This window comes from Erpetoichthys calabaricus, chromosome 7, assembly GCF_900747795.2.
Source record: "Erpetoichthys calabaricus chromosome 7, fErpCal1.3, whole genome shotgun sequence".
In the NCBI taxonomy this organism is placed as follows: Eukaryota; Metazoa; Chordata; class Cladistia; order Polypteriformes; family Polypteridae; genus Erpetoichthys; species Erpetoichthys calabaricus.
In genome coordinates, this window is record NC_041400.2 from 181,525,026 (window position 1) to 181,544,846 (window position 19,821).

Sequence of the window (19,821 nt, forward strand, 5' to 3'; positions counted from 1 at the left end):
TGGATAATGGATGGATGGACTCAACCATAACCTCATTTATTTGGAATTCAAAACATCCACATATCCAAAGAGCGACCCTACAAAGACCTAAAGCGGAAGGCGGCATGGCGCTACCTAACTTTCAGTTTTATTACTGGGCAGCAAATATACAAGCTATAAAAACCTGGACAAAAATAGATGAACATACAAAAGCTTGGTTGGCAATAGAAATAAAATCCTGCAGTACATCTTTATATTCTTTGCTTTGTACCCCAATAAATGCGAGTTATCACCAATATATTAACAACCCAATTGTGCTTCACTCACTCAGAATATGGAACCTGTGACAGGTGTCCGGGACACCCCTGATGCACATGTTTTGGGGGAGCAACCATGGGCAACTCAATACCTCCCCCGGGACGCTTGGTGGCAGCCTCCCTGGCCTATGGTGATTCCCCAACCTCCTGCAGGGCTCCATGGGAGATGGAGTCCTCCACAGCCTGGTTAGGAGCTGGGGTGGTCGCTAGGGGGTGTTGCCTGGATTTCACATCCCAGCTGGACAAATATTTAGCCCCACCCAGAAGTGCAATTGGGACCAGGTGGTCAAGCACCTGGAACACTTCTGGGTGGGCTTTAAAAGGGCCAGCCACCACCACTCAGTGGCCAGAATCGGGAGGAAGAGGACGAGGTTGCCTGGGAGGTGTGGTGGTGCCAGAGGAAAGATTGTGTTGTTGAGTAAAGTGTTTTGGGACTTTGTTGTGGCTGGAGGGTTCACGGGGAAGACGTGCCCTCCAGCTGAAGAAAAAAATAAAAGTCTTGTTGTGTTTTTACACGTGCCTCTGTGTCAGTCTGTGCCGGGTCAGGCACAATATAGCATCTTTCTCACAAACCAATGTAGAAAGCATTTTAAGATAAAGAATCTTTTATCTGTGGCACCTCTGCATGAGAACCACCTTTTACCACCCTCTCAAACATATGCAGTTTTTAATGTCTGGAAAACATTTGGGATTAAATCACTTAGATATCTGTACATAGACAACGTCTTTGCATTCCAAATTTAACTTCCCAGCAACACATTTCTTTCACTACCTTCAAATCAGAAACTTTGTTAAACAGAACCTGCCCGATTTTTCTCACCTCCCACCAACCTCTATGCCGGAAAAAATATTCATCAGTCTTGAGGACTCGGACAGCATTTCTGTAATATATAAAACCATTTTACAGTCCCTCCCTTTCAAAGATCCAAGAGGACAATAGGAAAACGGATCTCTCACTCAATATTTCAGAAAAGTAGTGGAAAGTAGCAATGCAGAGAATACACTCGAGCTCCATCTCCGCAAAGTATACAATTATTGAACTCAAAATTATATATCAAGCTCATCTGTCTTGCTTAAAATTGTCCAAAATGTTTCCAGGGCAAGATCGAACCTGTGAACGTTGCAATCGAGTTCTAGCCTCACTGGGTCACATGTTCTGGACCTGCACCAAACTAACATCATTCTGGAGCAAAATCTTTAAATGTCTCTCAGACAGCCTTGGTGTCACAATCCCTCCTAATCCACTAATAGCTGTGTTTGGTGGGCTTCCAGATGGGCTTAAAGTGGAGAAGGACAAACAAACTGTAATGGCCTTTACTACACTTAGACTTATCTTGCTCAACTGGTAGAATCCTAACTCTCCTATTCTAAGTCGGTGGGTAACTGATGTTTTATATTATTTGAAATTGGAAAAAATCTAATTCTCACTTAGAGGATCTGTGCAGAACTTTTTCAGAACTTGGCAGACTCTAATCAATAACATTTTAGAATAAGCTTTTAAAGCACTGAGAATTTCTCCATTTATCATTACTCACTTATTAATTAATCTATTTACTTATTTTTACTTGATTTAAGTTTTACTCTGCTGGTTTAGCTCTCTTTCTCAACACTGGGGGTTGATTTGTTTAAGATCTTATGTTTGTAAAAATTCATTTACAGTGATCCCCCACCTATCGCGGAAGTTACATTCCAGACCCATCAGCAATAGGCGAAAATCCGTGATATAGAAAGACCACATAAATAAACATTTTTTTAATGGTGTAAGCCTTAAAATACCCCTTCCACACACTTTAAACACATGTAAACTTATTAAAACACACTTTTAATATGATATGTGGATGTCGGGCTAAGGATATGAGTAACATCTCTCTATTATAAAACATTGTAAAGTCATGCAAGACAAGGCAGTGAGACAGAAGGACAGCTGCTGTACAGGCTTTTAAATGATTAACGCACAGAGCGACAAGCAGAACATGCATCTTGGCAGAAGCAGCACAAACCAGTACAAAGTCCACTTCTCCTTAGCGTGTATATAGCTCCCCCATCACTGCAAAGTGGCAGGAGTGTAGCGCGCCTCTGTGGAGCGGCAGGGGTTTGAGCGAAGTGATCAAGACCAGATCATCTCGGACAGACACTTTGACGACACGCCCTACTTACAAACAATTTAAAACAAGTTCACTGACATCTAGCCTAGCAGTTGTTGGTATGCTTTTGGTGAGAAGCAGAACACGCAGCTTGCCAGCAGCAGCTGCAGAAACTCAGCAGATGATCCAAGCACTTCTCTTTAGCGTGCGTTCAGCCCTCACCCACCACCCCTCCTCCTCCTCCTTCAGAACGCACAGAGCGACAAGCAGAACAGGCATCTTGGCAGAAGCAGCACAAAGCCAGTAGCTGATCTGTCCACCTCTGCATAGCATGCGTTCAGCTCCCCCCCTTCACAAAGCGAGCGGCAGAGATGCGAAGTGGCAAAAGAACAGCTGCTGTACAGGCTTTTAAGTGATTGACGCAAAGCGCGACAAGCACAGAACACAGCTGGCCAGCAGCAGCAGCAAGACACCAGCTGAACCCGATCGCATCTCTTTAGTGTGCGGTCAGACCCCCCTTCACAACACGAGCAGCGTTATAAGTCCTGCGAGAAAGAGATTTAACCACGCCCGGGGCAGAAAATAAAGGACAAATATTGTTTTTACAAAGGTTTTAAAGTAAAAATGAAAATAATGCATATGTAACAATTCCCATGAAAATAACAATCTCTTTAAATTGTTTATCTGGTAAACCAAACCCAGGGGTGAGCCCCCTAGTACTAATAATAGTATTAATAAATATGCGATTTATTAGCGGGGGCGCAATAGCTGAACCGCGATATAGCAGGGGATCACTGCATTTGTATGGAATGATGTGTGATTTTAATAAAATCAAAAAAAAAAGCATACTCAACTCCCCTGGTGCTTCCATTGCATTGGTTTTCCAGCTGGGTAAGAATCCTTATTAACCCTTTAACCGCCAACTCCCTAAATATTCCCCACGCCAGGCGAAATCTGAACAATTTTCGTTTTTTTACTTTTTTACATTTTTTTTACATTTTTTACATTTATTCAAGCAGTATTGACCACTAAATGTTGTGCAAGTTCTAGAAATGGGCAAACACATAATAAAACACAAAATGTACCTTTTCTCAGGCTTCCACAACAATAAACTTTCAACTGTAACTGACGGTCCTGGCATGTAGGGCAACTGAAATGTTTCAAATAAATGGTCAATCAAAGGACGTAGCTTGAACAAGCGGTCGCGGTTTAGATCTTTCTTATCTGGCTCATTTCTGTTGTCATTCAAATGAAAGAATTTCAGCAGCAAAGAGAATCGGTTACGTGTCATGATACCTGCAAAAATAGGTGTTGCATACATAGGATCTGTAGACCATCTCAATATCTGGTTTTCTGATTATTCCCATCAACATCAAAATCCCAATGAATTTTTTCATTTCGTTTTCATCAGTGTCTACCCAAGCACGAACACGGGAATGTGGAGGTAAATTGGGATTTTTCTCAATAAACTGTGCTGCATACAGATTTGTCTGATGAGCAAAATGTCTGATCAAATCAGGTGACACAAACAGCTCATAAAACTGCTCAGCAGTGTAATTGTTTACATCAACAATAAAGCCACACGTTGCCTCAAACGGATGCAGAAAAGGTAGTTCACCTCGGGCAGCAGTCCAGTTGAGATGCTGGGGATACACCCACTCAGCGCCGTCATCCGATGCGCCGTCATTCACAGTATCATGCAGCGCACGTTGCTGATCATCATTGTCGCTAAAATCTTCTTCAGAACTGCTACAATCATGATCAGAATTATTGTCCAAAATCGCCTGCAAAACCTCACTTGAAGTCAGTTTACGTTTCGCCATATTCACAGCTTTCACTTTCGAATCACATCACGTGATCGGCCAATACAAGCGCAGAGTTGTCGAAATACAACGTAGTAATAATACCCACGCCAAACCGTCAGTTATACTACGCGCCAGGCATTCACATAACCACAGGCAAATGTGCCGGATAATTCCGGCAGTAAGGCGTTAGCAATAAAACAACGGTGCAGGATATATCCGGCAGAGGGCGGTTAAGGGGTTAACCCAATCGGGATGCCAGTCCATATGTGCCATCCATTATGCCATTTATAAATAAACCTTCAACACAATAAAGTGTGCAGAAAGAGAATGGATCTCAGTATTCTAATCATGTGTATATTGGGTTTTAAGCCCTGCAAACAGTATAAAATAAAGATTGCATTGCATCCAAACCATTATTCAGCTAAAACAAATCTACTAAATGTATATTCGTCTCCACAATCAGAAATGTTAAAAAAGATAACTAATGATACTGTTTAGCTTGGACGATGAGCTATTTGATGCCCCAGAGTGTTTATATCCTTTAGAAATTAGTACAGTAAGATAGGATCTGTTATTTACTATGTTTATTTTACATGATCTTAAAAACACTTCGTTGTATTTCCTTGGTAGTGTTACAAAATAAGTGCTGATAATCTTTTGCATTTGGCTTAAAACATCCTGTTGTTGCACACCCTGCTGTACTCCAGATGTGGCTTCACTAGCCAATTGTTGGGTCAGAGCAAAACATTGATTGGTTTATATTCACTAGCTTTACAAAACAAGCTAACATTTTATTTTGCTCTTAAACTGTGAGAAGGTGCAGATTACCTCCATGCTCCTGTTACGTCTGGACACCTCTTGAACCTGCCACCATTGAATGTCATGAAACCAAGATGATCCGGGCAAATGAGGACACATAACATAGCAAGGGGTAGGTGTAAAAGTGGTACTGTGCTTTTATTTACAGCGAGCAGTGTCCAAAAGTACAGTGCTCAAATGTTCAAGGAATAAATAAATAATCCATTAAAACAGTGACAGTTTGTGAGCTTAACATCCAGAATTTAAAACAAAAATAATACCGACACAGCCATCGGGTCAATGTCCATCTGAAAAGTCCAGCACAACTCCCACTTCATCTCATCAGCTCACCCATTGCTTGCTCAGCCAGCGGAGACACCAGCAGCCTCACCAACAGACTCCCATCTTAGCTGCCTTGAGCAGCGTCAGCCAGACTGCTCGGGGTCGGTTGTCCTCCCATTATCCTTCTCGCTCCTGGTGTGCCTTGGATTCTTGGGGAGGACTCCTCCACAATTGCACCCAATCCTGGAGAAATATTCAATGGGGATGATCAGCCCCTAGACCGCCAAAACTTCAATTGGCTCGCAATCATGATATCCGTACTAACCCCTACTTTCTCTACTGTTCTTTTTCCGGTTTTCTGCGCCACCACCACCTGATCAGGGCACCATGCAATCCCTACACTGATAGATTGAAGGCCAGAGATCCACATGACCATCATCATCTAATTCTTCCATGTGAAGGCTGTAAACCATGAGGACTGATTGAGATCATTGATGTTAAGTAGAATACCCAGTGGAGGCTGGGTGGTCTCGTGGCCTTGGAACCCTCACAGATTTTATTTTTTCTCCAGCCCTCTGAAGTTTTTTTGTTTTTTTCTGTCATCCTGGCCATCAGACATTACTTTATTCTTTGTTACTTAGTATTGCCTAATCCATCCATCCATTTACAAACCCGCTGAATCCGAACACAGGGTCACGGGGGTCTGCTGGAGCCAATCCCAGCCAACACAGGGCAGGAACCAATCCCGGGCAGGGTGCCAACCCACCGCAGGACACACACAAACACACCCACACAACAACCACACATTAGGGCCAATTTAGAATCGCCAATCCACCTAACCTGCATGTCTTTGGACTGTGGGAGGAAACCGGAGCGCCCGGAGGAAACCCACGCAGACACGGGGAGAACATGCAAACTCCACGCAGGGAGGACCCGGGAAGCGAACCCGGGTCCCCAGGTCTCCCAACTGCGAGGCAGCAGCGCTACCCACTGCACCACCGTGCCGCCCGTATTGCCTAATCTTATTTTTATATTTTTATTTTTATAAACTTTTCTTTCTTCATCTTGTAAAGCACTTTGAGCTACATCATTTGTATGAAAATGTGCTATAGAAATAAATATTGTTGTTGTTGTCTCTCTCACACTTGCTGGCTGGCACATCCCTACCTCTCCACCCAATGCTGTTCTCACGGCTCTGCTTCTGTTCTTTCTATTCTGTCTCTTTCTGTCTCCCCCTCTCTGGCGTGCAGTTTCCTCTTATACTGCCTCTCAAACTGGGCACATGTGTGACGAGCTGGCTCCTCCGTGGCACCATTCAGACACCTGACTAATCTGCTATGGTCAGCCAGCACTTCAATTAAATATGGGGCAAAACGCACTCACACACCCACGTCCAATTGGAGCCTACACTTTTTGGGATGTGATCATTTATTTAACATTCACACAGCACCACGGACCACTTATCACAAACTGATTCTGCATATTGCCTGAACAATGAGAATACTGCATGAATGTAATCCCCCCATGCCCTTTCCAGAGGGTGCTTCCCTCAGCTTAGCATCACGCATCTTGTATTCACTCCCTTGGAGATTTTCACATTGTATTGTTACTCAGCATTGAATTACAGTGGATTTCATCTGACTTTGACGTTTCTGACCCTCATCAACAGAAACACAAATGTGCCCTTTGGCTGGTTGCAGCACTTGGCACGGCTCTATAATAAAACTGTATTTTTAAAGGGGTTGTTCACTTTGAATATTGTCCAGATTTATTTGAATTGTTTTTGCTGCCTTCTCAGCATTTGCTATGCCAAAAAAATATTAATTCCAATTCAGCATTTACTCATAAGTATGCATTTGCATTGTGAATGTAGACTCTGTATAGCGCCCGACCCAACACAGACTACTCGGAGGCACGAGTAAAAACAAAAAGACTTTTATTTTTCTTCACCTGTGGGACACATCTTCCCTGTGAACCCCATAGGCAATACACAGTCCCAAAAGCACTTAAGCTCAAAACAAACACTCTTCTAGCACCACCACTCCTCCCATCTAGCTTCAACTCTACCTCCTCGAGTGGTGGCTGCTGGCCCCTTTTATAGTTTACCCGGAAGTGCTCCAGGTGCTTGATTGTTGTGTTCCAGCTGCACTTCTGGGTGTGGTGAATGCCTGGCACACAGGGACGCAGGAGTCCCAGCTGCAGCACCACCTGGTGGTGCCAGCGGGACCCAACAGGGCTGCACCCAACTCCAACTCCCGTGGAGCTCTACAGGAACCCGAGGCACCTCTCCAACCCAGGGGGTGGCCATCTAGCATCCAGGAGGAGGTATTGCACTGTCCAAGGCTGCTACCCCTGAAGATACAATGCAGGGGTGTCCCGGCTGGGCATGAACCCTGGCCACCTGCCACAGCATGTTTTATGTAACCTACAATACAATACAATATAATATGCTCTCCCACTTGGACAGAGGCAGTGGTGCTGTAAGAATTATGTTTCTGGACTTCTCTAGCACCTTCAACACCATCCAACCTCTGCTCCTTAGGGACAAGCTGACAGAGATGAGAATAGATTCATACCTGGTGGCATGGATCGTGGACTATCTTAAAGACAGACCTCAGTATGTGCGTCTCGGGAACTGCAGGTCTGACATTGTGGTCAGCAACACAGGAGCGCCGCAGGGGACTGTACTTTCTCCGGTCCTGTTCAGCCTATATACATCGGACTTCCAATACAACTCAGAGTCCTGCCACGTGTAAAAGTTCACTGACGACACTGCTATCGTGGGCTGCATCAGGAGTGGGCAGGAGGAGGAGTATAGGGACCTAATCAATGACTTTGTTAAATGGTGCGACTTAAACCACCTACACCTGAACACCAGCAAAACCAAACAGCTGGTGGTGGATTTTAGGAGGACCAGGCCCCTCATGGACCCCGTGATCATCAGAGGTGACTGTGTGCAGAGGGTGCAGACCTATAAATACCTGGGAGTGCAGCTGGATGATAAATTGGACTGGACTGCCAATACTGATGCTCTGTGTAAGAAAGGATAGAGCCGACTATACTTCTTTAGAAGGCTGGCGTCCTTCAACATCTACGCAGTGGTGTGCTGGGGAGGTAGCATAAAGAAGAGGGATGCCTCACGCCTGGACAAACTGGTGAGGAAGGCAGGCTCTATTGTAGGCATGGAGCTGGACAGTTTGACATCTGTGGCAGAGCGACGGGCGCTGAGCACGTTCCTCCCCTACACTATGCGACTCTTCAATACCACCTGGGGGGTAAACATTAACATTATACAAAGTTATTGTCTGTTATACCTGCATTTTTATCACTCTTTAATATTGTTTTTTATCAGTATGCTGCTGCTGGAGTATGTGAATTTCCCCTTGGGATTAATAAAGTATCTATCTATCTATCTATCTATCTATCTATCTATCTATCTATCTATCTATCTATCTATCTATCTATCTATCTATCTATCTATCTATCTATCTATCTATCTCACAAAGCTACATTCCATCCAACGTTTACTTGTGTTTTCCATATGTTATTAACCAATAAATAACTTAATTTATCCATATTTTATTTGTATTGCATATGTCCTCCATCCATTATCCAACCCGCTATATCCCAACTACAGGGTCACAGGGGTCCGCTGGAGCATATCCCAGCCAACACAAACCCCGGGCAGGGTGCCACCAAGCACACACCGGGGACAATTTAGGATCGCCAATGCACCTAACCTGCATGTCTTTGGACTGTGGGAGGAAACCGGAGCACCCGGAGGAAACCCACACAGACATGGGGAGAACATGCAAACTCCACGCAGGGAGGACCCGGGAAGCGAACACAGGTCTCCTAACTGCGAGGCCGCAGCGCTACCCACTGCACCATTGTGCCGCCCCTGCATATGTCCTATTTTTTTCTTATTTATGTTGATTATTTATTATGAGAAATTATTATAAATAAAAAAATATTCTTTTTTGTTACAAATAACAGGTTCTTTTTAAGCAAACATAATCAATTTAAACCACTTGAATGATGTACAGCCCCTATAAAAAGTATTCACCCCCTTTGAGGTTTTTGTGTTTTATTGTTGTAAAAATATTGAATCTCAGAAGAATTAATTTGTATTTTTTTCCTAAGCTGATTAGATTGATTCCATCATTAAAGTTTTGACTGAACCCTCTCTATTTATCTATGCTTGGGAGAGATAACTAAGAAAGTACAGGAAATGAGGCTATGGACATGTGATGAGGAGAGACAATGACTATGAGGACAAAAGAGTGATGGGAATGGAAGAAAATGCGAGGTTAGGTCAAAATGGAGGTGGATGGATAAAATCAAAGAAGATCTGAAGGAAAGGGTCTGAGTGGCAAGGATATGCAGGACTGAGCTGTTTGGAGAACAAGCATATCAACCCCACATAGAAAAGAGAAAAGATGAAAAAGAAGAACATTAGAACACTCTAGATGAGAACAGGCCATTCAGCCCAACAAAGCTCACCAGTCCTATCCTCTTATTTCTTCCAAAAAAACATCAAGTCAAGTTTTGAAAGTCCCTAAAGTCTAACTGTCTACCACACTACTTGGCAGCTTATTCCAAATGTCTATCGTTCTTTGTGTAAAGTAAAACTTTCTAACTGTGCACCCGTGTTCTTGATGAACTCATTTTAAAATAACAGTCTCGATCCACTGCACTAATTCCCTTCATAATTTTAAACTCTTCACTCATGTCACCTCTTAATCTTCTTTTGCTTAAACTGTAAAGGCTCGGCTCTTTTAATCTTTCCTCATAACTCCCTGATTCAGCCTAGTTGCTCTTCTCTGGACCTTTTCTAGCGTTGCTATGTCCTTTTTGTAGCCTGGAGACCATAACTGCACACAGGACTCCAGATGAGGCCTCATCAGTGTGTTATAAAGCTTGAGCAAAACCTCCTGTAACTTGTACTCTACACATCAAGGCGCTATATAACCTGACATTCTGTTAGCCTTCTTAATGGCTTCTGAACACTATCTGGAAGTTGATAGCTTAGAGTCCACTATGACTCCTAAATCCTTCTCATAAGGTATACTCTTGATTTTCCGACCGCCCATTGTGTATTCAAACCTAACATTTTTACTTCCTATTTGTAATACTTTACATTTACTGACATTAAATTTCATCTGCCACAAATCTGCCCAAGCCTGTATGCTGTCCAAGACCTTCTGTGATGATATAATGGATTCCAAATGATCTGCTAATCCACCTCTCTTGGCATCATCTGCAAACTTAACCAGCTTGTTACTTATATTCCTATCTAAATTATTTATATATATTAAAAATAGCAGCGGCCCTAGCACTGACCCCTGCTGGTCACCACTCTTAACATCAGCCAATTCTGATGAGGTTCTTTGCACCATCGCCTTCTGCTTCCTGTGCCTGACCCAATTCTGCACCCATCTTAAAAACATCACCCTGAACTCCCACTTCTTTTAGTTTGATGCCCAACCTCTCATGTGGCACCTTATCAAATGCTTTCTGAAAGTTAAGGTAAATAATATCAGAAGAGCTCACTGCAAAAAATGCATCTGCAAATACTAGACAAACAATAAAACTTTAAATGGGAGTTGTTTTGCTTTTATTTAGCAAAAAAAAAAATCTGCCAGTGGAGTAAACAAAATTTACTTGACAAGATTTCTTAAAGTAAGCTAAATAATGGTAAATACCATTTTTTTAATAAGTCAATAATTGTTACAATAATGAAAAAAAAGATTTAATGTTACAATATAGACTAGCTGCGTGTGCTCATCGGGACAAAAAAATAACCCAAAGACTCCCTAGCAGTTTTACTATATTGGTGAACTTGGAGAGGCACCAGCTACCTGTTAAGAATTATGGAGTGTAGAAGACGTGGACTCACCTTGTGCTTGCTGCCCCACTGGCTCTTGTAAGAAGACACTGGCGATACCATATCATAGCTGTATCGCTGCCATTTGAGTCCTATTAATGTTTGTCTCAAGAACATACCTCCAGAAATGAAATGTTTTTAGTGAAAACGTCAAGCCTTGCCCTCTGCTGCTGAAGGGTTTCACTTGTACGTTGTTGAACCGTGGCAGTTTTTTCGTTCGAGGTTGTGTCTCTTCATCTGTGTCATTAGCACGACGTTGTTGTTGCATGTCGGTGTTTGCTGCACGTGAGTCTTTCGTATCAAGTGCCAAAAAATTTAAAAGTGTATGCATGCGCCATCTAGTGGCTTTAGTTGAGTGTGAGCAGAGCGGACTGCTCTGTACACACACACACACACACATATATACACAGGTCTTTTGTTTATATATGTCTAATACTTTTCCACCTGCTTAGATTTCATTTTTTGCAGTATGCAACACTGAACAGTGTACTCCAGGTGAGGTCTCACTAGTTTTTTTTTTTGTTCTTTATTTCGTCTTATACGATTTCTCGTATTAGAAATTTGTTAGTTTTCGCATACCCCTTGGGGTTAGAGCGCTGGGTCAGCCATTGTACAGCGCCCCTGGAGCAATTACAGGTTAAGGGCCTTGCTAAAGGGCCCAGCAGAGTAGGGTCTCTTTTGGCAGTTACGGGGATTCGAACCGGCAACCTTCAGGATACCAGCGCAGATCCTTAGCCTCAGAGCCACCACTCCGCCCTAGTATGTTATATAACTTAAGCATAACCTCCCATGACTTGTACTCTGCACATTATGATATTTAGCCTAACATCCTATTAGAGGACTATTTCATTTATGTTAGGTAGAATGCCCAAAGGGGACTGGGTGGTCTCGTGGCCTGGAACCCCTACAGATTTTATTTTTTTCTCCAGCCTTCTGGAGTTTTTTTTTGTTTTTTCTGTCCACCCTGGCCATTGGACCTTACTCCTTTCTATGTTAATTAATGTTGTCTTATTTTAATTTCTTATTTTGTCTTTTATTTTTCTTCTCTTCATTATGTAAAGCACTTTGAGCTACTTTTTGTATGAAAATGTGCTATATAAATAAATGTTGTTGTTGTTGTTGTAGATTTCTTGATCACTTCTTTACACTGTATGGATTACTCACAGTGGTACAACAAAAGTGTGAGAGATATCAAAGAAAGTACAGGAAAGTAAGTTGAAGTGGTATGGACCTGTGATGAAGAGAGACAATTAATGTGTGGGCAAAAGAGTGATGGGAATGGAAATACAGGAAAAGAGAAAGAGAGGGAGGCCAAAGATGAGGTGGATGAATAAAGACAAAGAGTTGATGGAAAGGGTATGACTGGTGTGGAGGTGCAGGGCTGAGCTGTTTGGAGAGGGTGGATCAGGCACTTTGAACCCACATAGAAGTGGGAGATGACGAAGAGGAAGAAAGAAGAAGATGGCATTTTTGATCCTGATTAACAGAAAAAGATTCTTTAATGTCAAATTGACAATCGATCTCTGCAAAGTGTTAACATTCTTTTACATGCAAACTTAATTTGTCTTTTCCAGTTTTGTTCTGAAAAGCAGTAATTAACAGAACAAGTCATAATTCTAAACATTTTAAAGAAATCCTTAAAAAAGTCTAATAAACCCATGGCTACAGTCATCATGTTCTATGTTTTAATTTAAATTTAACTTATCAAAGCTACTGTATACTTATATGCTCATAGTCATTTATTATCTTGTGACTATTACCTTATTGTAACAATTAAAAAACATTGTCAATAATTAAAATTTGTTTTTTAGGAAGTCTTTGTTAGAAACTTGTTGACTGGCTGAGTTAGAGTTCAGTGTCTGCATCTCACACTTGTCTCTTGGTGTAACTTAGCAACAAACAGAGTTAAGCATTGAACCTGGCAATTCCAGTGCGATGTTTCAATTTGAAGTATTGCTAGAGGTCATGTCTCTTCTTGTTTCGAGCCATAGTTATGCTGGCAGTTCTCCTTTTCAGCCTTACAATTAGCAAACAAACTGCCTTGTTATATCTGCTGGACATGACAAATTTCTTAATAAATGAGAAACTTTCCACCTGAGAATCTGATGGTGTGGAGCTCAAAGGGGTGACTTGGAGAATATCATGTTTTAGATAGATAGATAGATAGATAGATAGATAGATAGATAGATAGATAGATAGATAGATAGATAGATAGATAGATAGATAGATAGATAGATAGATAGATAGATAGATAGATAGATAGTGTCACAATAACAGACCAAATAGACATCAAAAAGGTTTGGGGTAGCCACCCGTATATTATGCCTTGCTGCAAGTGGGTATTTTGGTTCAGTTGTTCACTGGTTGGAGTCCAAAACAGAACTGATTTAAGAAGAAGTGACATCATTGAGACCAGAACCAGAAGTGACATCATCGGGGGAACAGAAGTGACGTCATTGGTGGCGCCGGAACCGGAAGTAACATCTTCGGGACCAGAAGTAACATCATCAATACCACCTCTATCGGAAGTGATCTCATCAAAGGCACCGGTACCAGAAGTGATGTCATCAATGGTGCCGGGACCTAGTGGGATTTCCCGTGGATGGTCTCCAGTAGATGGAGAGAGAAAGTCAGTGCAGCTCGCCACCCCCTGGTCTGAATACAAGAATTGGCATCGGTGTCGGTATGGAGAGAACCCTTACAATGAACAAGTGAAAATTTGTATAGTTGAAGGTCAAGAAACCACCTGGTGACCCGTGGATTCGACTCCTTATATTGGGCCATCCACTGTAGGAGTGCATGATCCATAACAAGAGTGAATTCCCAGCCCAAGAGATAATACCTCAACTGCAGAATCGCCCATTTAATCACAAGGCCTTCCCTTTCTACTGCCACATACCTGGTCTCCTGATCCAACAGTTTCCAGCTCAGGTACACAATGGGGTGTTCAACACCATCGACGCTTTGGCTCAGCACAGAACCCAGGCCTATCTCCGAAGTGTCCGTCTGGATAATGAAAGGAAGCAAAAAGTTAGGTGCTTTCAATACTTGTGCTGACTTAAGGGCCTGTTTTAAGTCACTAAATGTAGCTGTGTCTTATCAGTCCATGCCTCTTTGTTAGGAGCCCACTTTGTTAAATCATTCAAGGGTGCCGCTGTCTCCGAAAAGTGAGGTACAAACCGGCGGACATACTCGGCTAAACCGAGAAATGCTTGGACTTGCCACTTGGTTTGCGGACAGGGCCATTTCAATATGGCATCTACCTTTGAACACTGGCTTTATGGTACCCCGACCCACCAGGCAGCCTAAATATTTAGCTTCCTTCAACCCAAAAAAACATTTTTTTGGATTGATCCTAAGCTCGGCTTCACCCAGCGTCTGCAATACCACTGGGCCTGCTGTATGTGTTACTTCCATGTTCTGGAATAAATGACTATGTCATCCAAGTAGGGAGCACTAACCTTAGCGGAGTCTGTTAAAGGAACTTGCCAGTACCCCTTTGTCATGTCAAGTGTGGTCAAATATTTTGCCTGTCCAAGCCTCTCAAGAAGGTCATCCACTTGAGACATTAGATAAGCATCGAATTGGGAGACTTGATTAAGTCAACGGAAGTCATTGCAAAACCTCCTCGGACTGGACCAGGGATTATGATTTTCCTCTGTAACACCTAGTTCCAGTATGTGCTTGATTTCAAACTCCACCTCTGCTTTCTTTGCCTCGGGAAGACGATAGGGGTGTTCTCGAACTATAACCCTGGGCTCTGTCACAATGTTGTGTGCAATCAGAGAGGTCCTTCCTGGTTTCTTGCTCACTACTGTCTGGGTCAGACAGGATAGCTGCTTCAAGCTCCTGTCTCTGCCTGGAATTTAATTCATTACCAAAGTTAAGGATATTTTTCTGAGCAAAGAATGAGTGGGGTTGAGCAGAAGAAGGATCGGAATCCCTTTCCTTCCATGGCTTCAGCAAGTTTACATGATATACACGCTTGCTCGGCCAACAATTGGGTTGTTTCACCAAATAATTGATGGGCCCTTTCCTCTCCTTAACTTCACAGGGGGCCTTGCCAATGGGCTAGCAATTTAGAATGGTAGGTAGGAACTGAAACCATGACACGATCCCCCGGATGGAATTCACAGAGAGTTGTATCACGGTCATAATAGTGGCCTGTGCTGCTTATGCTTCTTCCATGTGACTTTTTAATATGGGTTAAATTTTACCAATTCTATCATGTAACTGCGTGATATATTCCAATATATTTGTAGAGGGAAGACACTCCTTCCCATCCTTCTTTCAAAATATCCAAAATTCCCCGAGGTTGTCGTCCATATAATAATTCGAAAGGCGAGAACCCCATAGAGGTTTGTGGGACTTCCCGATAGGCAAAGAAAACGAGGGGGAGGAGCTGATCCCAGTTCTTCCCATCCTCGCTGACAACCTTGCAAAGCATTTGCTTGAGAGTCTGATTAAATCTCTCGACTAGACCGTCAGTTTGAAAATGATACACTGCAGTCTTTAAGTGCTTTATTTTAAGTAATTTGGCCATCTCCTTGAACGTCTCAGAGGTAAAAGGCGTCCCTTGATCCATAAGGACTTCCTTCCTAACTCGCGCAAAGACCCCTACAACTTCCCATGCAATAGCTTTAGAAGTGGCTGAGCACAAAGGAACAGCTTCTGGATATCGGGTAGCATAGTCCACAAGAACTAATATATACTCATGTCCTCGGGCTGAGGGATCTAGGGGTCCTACTCTTTCTACCCCGATCTTTTCAAAGGGGACATAAATCAAGGGAAGGGGAACGAGAGGAGCTCGTCCCTCATAAAATTTTGCCTCAATTGACACTCTGGACAAAAGATACAAAAACAGCGAACCTCCACATTAATTCCCGGCCAATAGAATCTGAGCTTAATACGCTCTAACATTTTTTCGGTGCTTAAGTGGCCTCCTAGGAGGTGGGCGCATGCCAATTCTGGTAGGTTCATGGGATTAACAACAGCTTCCGCACCTCCCCCTCACGCTCTGCTACCCGATACAATAGATCATTTTCAATCTCAAAGTGAGGACCCTGTGGCATGGGCTGATGAGTGCTTTGGCCATTGACTAGCATGTCTGCATTTTTAGCAAATTTCAGGGAGTCATCATTCCACTGCTCCCTTTTGAAAGAACCTGGTGTTTCTTTAAATTGAAACTGAATCTCGGAGAGAGGGTCCGGTCTGACCTCAAGGAAAGGGTTTTCTTCCCGGCTCGTCGAGGCACTGGGAGATGACGTTTCTGCCTGCGACGGTCCAGAAACCTCCCCATCCGCTTGGTCTTCCGTATCTCTCTCCATCGGTTGATTACATGGCATGGAGACAGCTTGAGATATTTAATTCCTGTCTATAACTAGATCTAAATTAGGTTGGGTTATAGATAGTACTATACTGCATTGATGATTAGACCAGTCCCGCCCTAGAATCACCGGAAAAGGTGGATTTGGGAGAACCGCTACGGGGAATTTTTTTAGTGATCCTCCATAGCTGATGAAACATAGGGCGGTTTTATATTGTCGGATTTCTTGTGTATACAAGTAATACTGTTCTTTACTTTCACCCATTGTCATGGTAGTACATATTGGCGATCAAAAATGGAAATGTTGCTGCCAGAATCAAAGAGTGCTTCAACTTTAAATCCACTGACAATCACTACTCCCATATGCAATATTGTCAGGGGGTTTGTAAGTGCACATAACCCTCTCTAATCTCTCCGTCGGCATTTCTCCTCACTCCCGAGTAAGGTGCGGGCCCACGGGTCTGGGGACTTCGGAACAGGCTCCAGCTTGTAAAGAAGAGGCAGATTTGGTGGGACATAATCCCCATAGTGTCTGCTGATCCAGATAGTGTTCTGCTGTCCCAGATTGTGAGGCCATCCTAGATGTTTCAATGAGCTTATCCATGTTTTGAAATTCTCCCCAGACCGGCTGTGTGAAATGCTCAGGAAGGTTTTTGAGCAGTAGGAAGCAAGCTACCTGCTGAACTATCTGGACGGTAGTGCACTCAGATGGCCTTAGCCATAGTGCTACCTTCTTCCAGAGAGCAAAGGCTTGCTCCTGGCTCGGCCGTTCTGGGTCAAAGGTCCACTTATTTATTTTCTTCACCTGCTGTTCTGGAGAGGCCCCACATTTAGCTAGGGTCTTAACTCTTCCTTTTAGATAGCCCAGGATATATATTTTGGGAGTGGATCCTGCTCCAGGTCTTTCCGGACCACAGGACGAATTGACAGAGAAACTAAGTGCAGATCGTCACCCCCTGGTCTGACGTGGTACTACAATTATTCAGGCCCTTTTGCTGCCTCCCAATCACACATGTGTGACGATAGATAGATAGATAGATAGATAGATAGATAGATAGATAGATAGATAGATAGATAGATAGATAGATAGATAGATAGATAGATAGATAGATAGATAGATAGATAGATAGATAGATAGATAGCTGTTGGTATAAAGGAGCCCCCGTAGCTTTGTTAACGCACTTGTGCTGCATGATTCTGTTGGATAAAGTCCTCAGTGTTAATGTGTCAGAAAGACAAACTTGTTCATTTTTGTTTTAACTCTCTTTTTCTACTACTTCTGGAGGGAAGATATTTCCAGAGTGCATCCCATAACTGATCTTGCCCTTTAAATCAAGCTTTTAATAACCTCTTGAAGTGACTTTACCAGCCTAGCACACCACAGCGTAAAAAGTTGTACTGGCCATCACAGAGTTGTAGAAGACATGAAGGATGTCCCTCCCCACTTAAGGAGGCATAGAGGTGTACAAGGCTAACTCATGGCTCCAAAGAGCTACTTATATTTAACTTGCAGTTCATCCACTGTCTATGTGGAGTTTATGCGGAGTGTGTGTGTTTTTAGGTTCAGCATTGGTTTGTTCTGTTTTTTTCCCCAAATTTCACAAATATGGAGGAGCAGTTGATTGGTGACTCTAAACTGGCCCTGGATGAGTGTGTGCTGATGCCCTATAATGGACCGGCTTCTCATTCTCTTGTGGGGTTAACCTCTGCAGTTTGTGATCATGTACTAAAGGTAGTGAATAAACTGATGTTTTTTTCCTCAATGTGGTAACTCTTTAGTTTAGGTACAGCAAAAATGTATCTATTACTCATTTACTCTTAGACAAAAAGACTTTTTAACAGAGTGTTCAATCTTAATTATAGTTATAATGTATGAGTAAATTAAGTTTTAAGTGTACTCCCATAGCATGAAGCTGCCATGACCCTGCTTTACTATAGGAATTGTATTATGCAGATGGTGAGAAGGGCCTGGTCTTCACTAGATATAGTACTTGGAGTTCTACACAGACCTCAGTTTTTGTCTCGTCAAACCAGTGACTCTTTTTCCTTATGTTCTCAGACACTCTTAAACTTGTCATATGCATTTTAATATTTAGCCATTCTACCATAACCACCCAATTGATGGAGTGCTGCTGAGTTGGACGGGTGAGTCATCTCAGCAGATAACTTCTGAAGCTCTGCTCTGCCATTGAGTTCTTGGTAACCTTCCTGATCAAGGCCCTTCTTGCCCAATTACTCAATTTGGTCAGATGGCCAACCCAGGGAAGAGTCCTAGAGGTTTGAAACTATGCTTCTGGGCACTGTGCTTTTTACTTTCTTGTATACAAAGTATAGGGAAAGTATTGTAATCGCCCAAAGATTCGATGTCAAGATGTTGATCAATCTCAATGTTTTAAACCTCCCTGACTTTCTCGTATACGAAGTATAGATAAAATACTGGAATCCTCCAAAAATTACATTTCGAGATTTTGATGAATTTCGACATTTTAGACATCCCTGAGTCTGAAAATACCATTTTTGGAAATATGTCTCTGTGTCTGTCTGTGTGTGTGTATGTAAACATGATAACTTGAGTCACTAAGGTCTACCAAATTTTGCATACAAGTATTAGGTACAAAATGTAGATTTCTATCAACTTTTGGACTATTTCCATTAATCAGAAGTGGTACTTTTCTTTTCATTCATGCAGCTGCAGAGTCGGATTTATTCAACTCTACTTTTATAATAATTGTTCAATATATGATTAATTTGATTTGATTTGTTGTTGATGGTTCTTTAATGTACATCATACAAAAATATACTGATTGTCTTGCGGTTTACTCCTCAAATATACATCCCCATATCTGAGTATATGTTAAGTCTAGGGGAGACCACTCTCAATTTTTTAGAAATGTTTTTATCCCTTTGCCCTAATCTGTACCTCACCACAAGTTGATCATAGACATCTACAGTGATTTCCTTAGACTTCATGACTTGGTTTTTGTCCTGACAGGCAATGTGATTTGTGGGACCTGATGTAAACACGTACACATTTGCCCTTCTAAATGATGTCCATTCAATTCAATTTAACAACATCTAAACTCCCATCACATTTTAGAGAAGGCGAAATAATGCAGACAGGATGCGACCGACCACAGTTTGGAGTGCCATGGCAAAGATGAGATATTTTAATTTTTAATTTTTAATAAATTTGCAAACCTCCTGAAAATACTTTCCTCTTTATAGGTTATTAAGTGAAGATAGCTAGGCCAAAATAGCAAATTTATCTATTTCAAATTACAGTAAAAGTGTGCAGAAAGTGAAGGGGTCTGAATACTTTCTTAATCCACTGTGCCTGAACGTA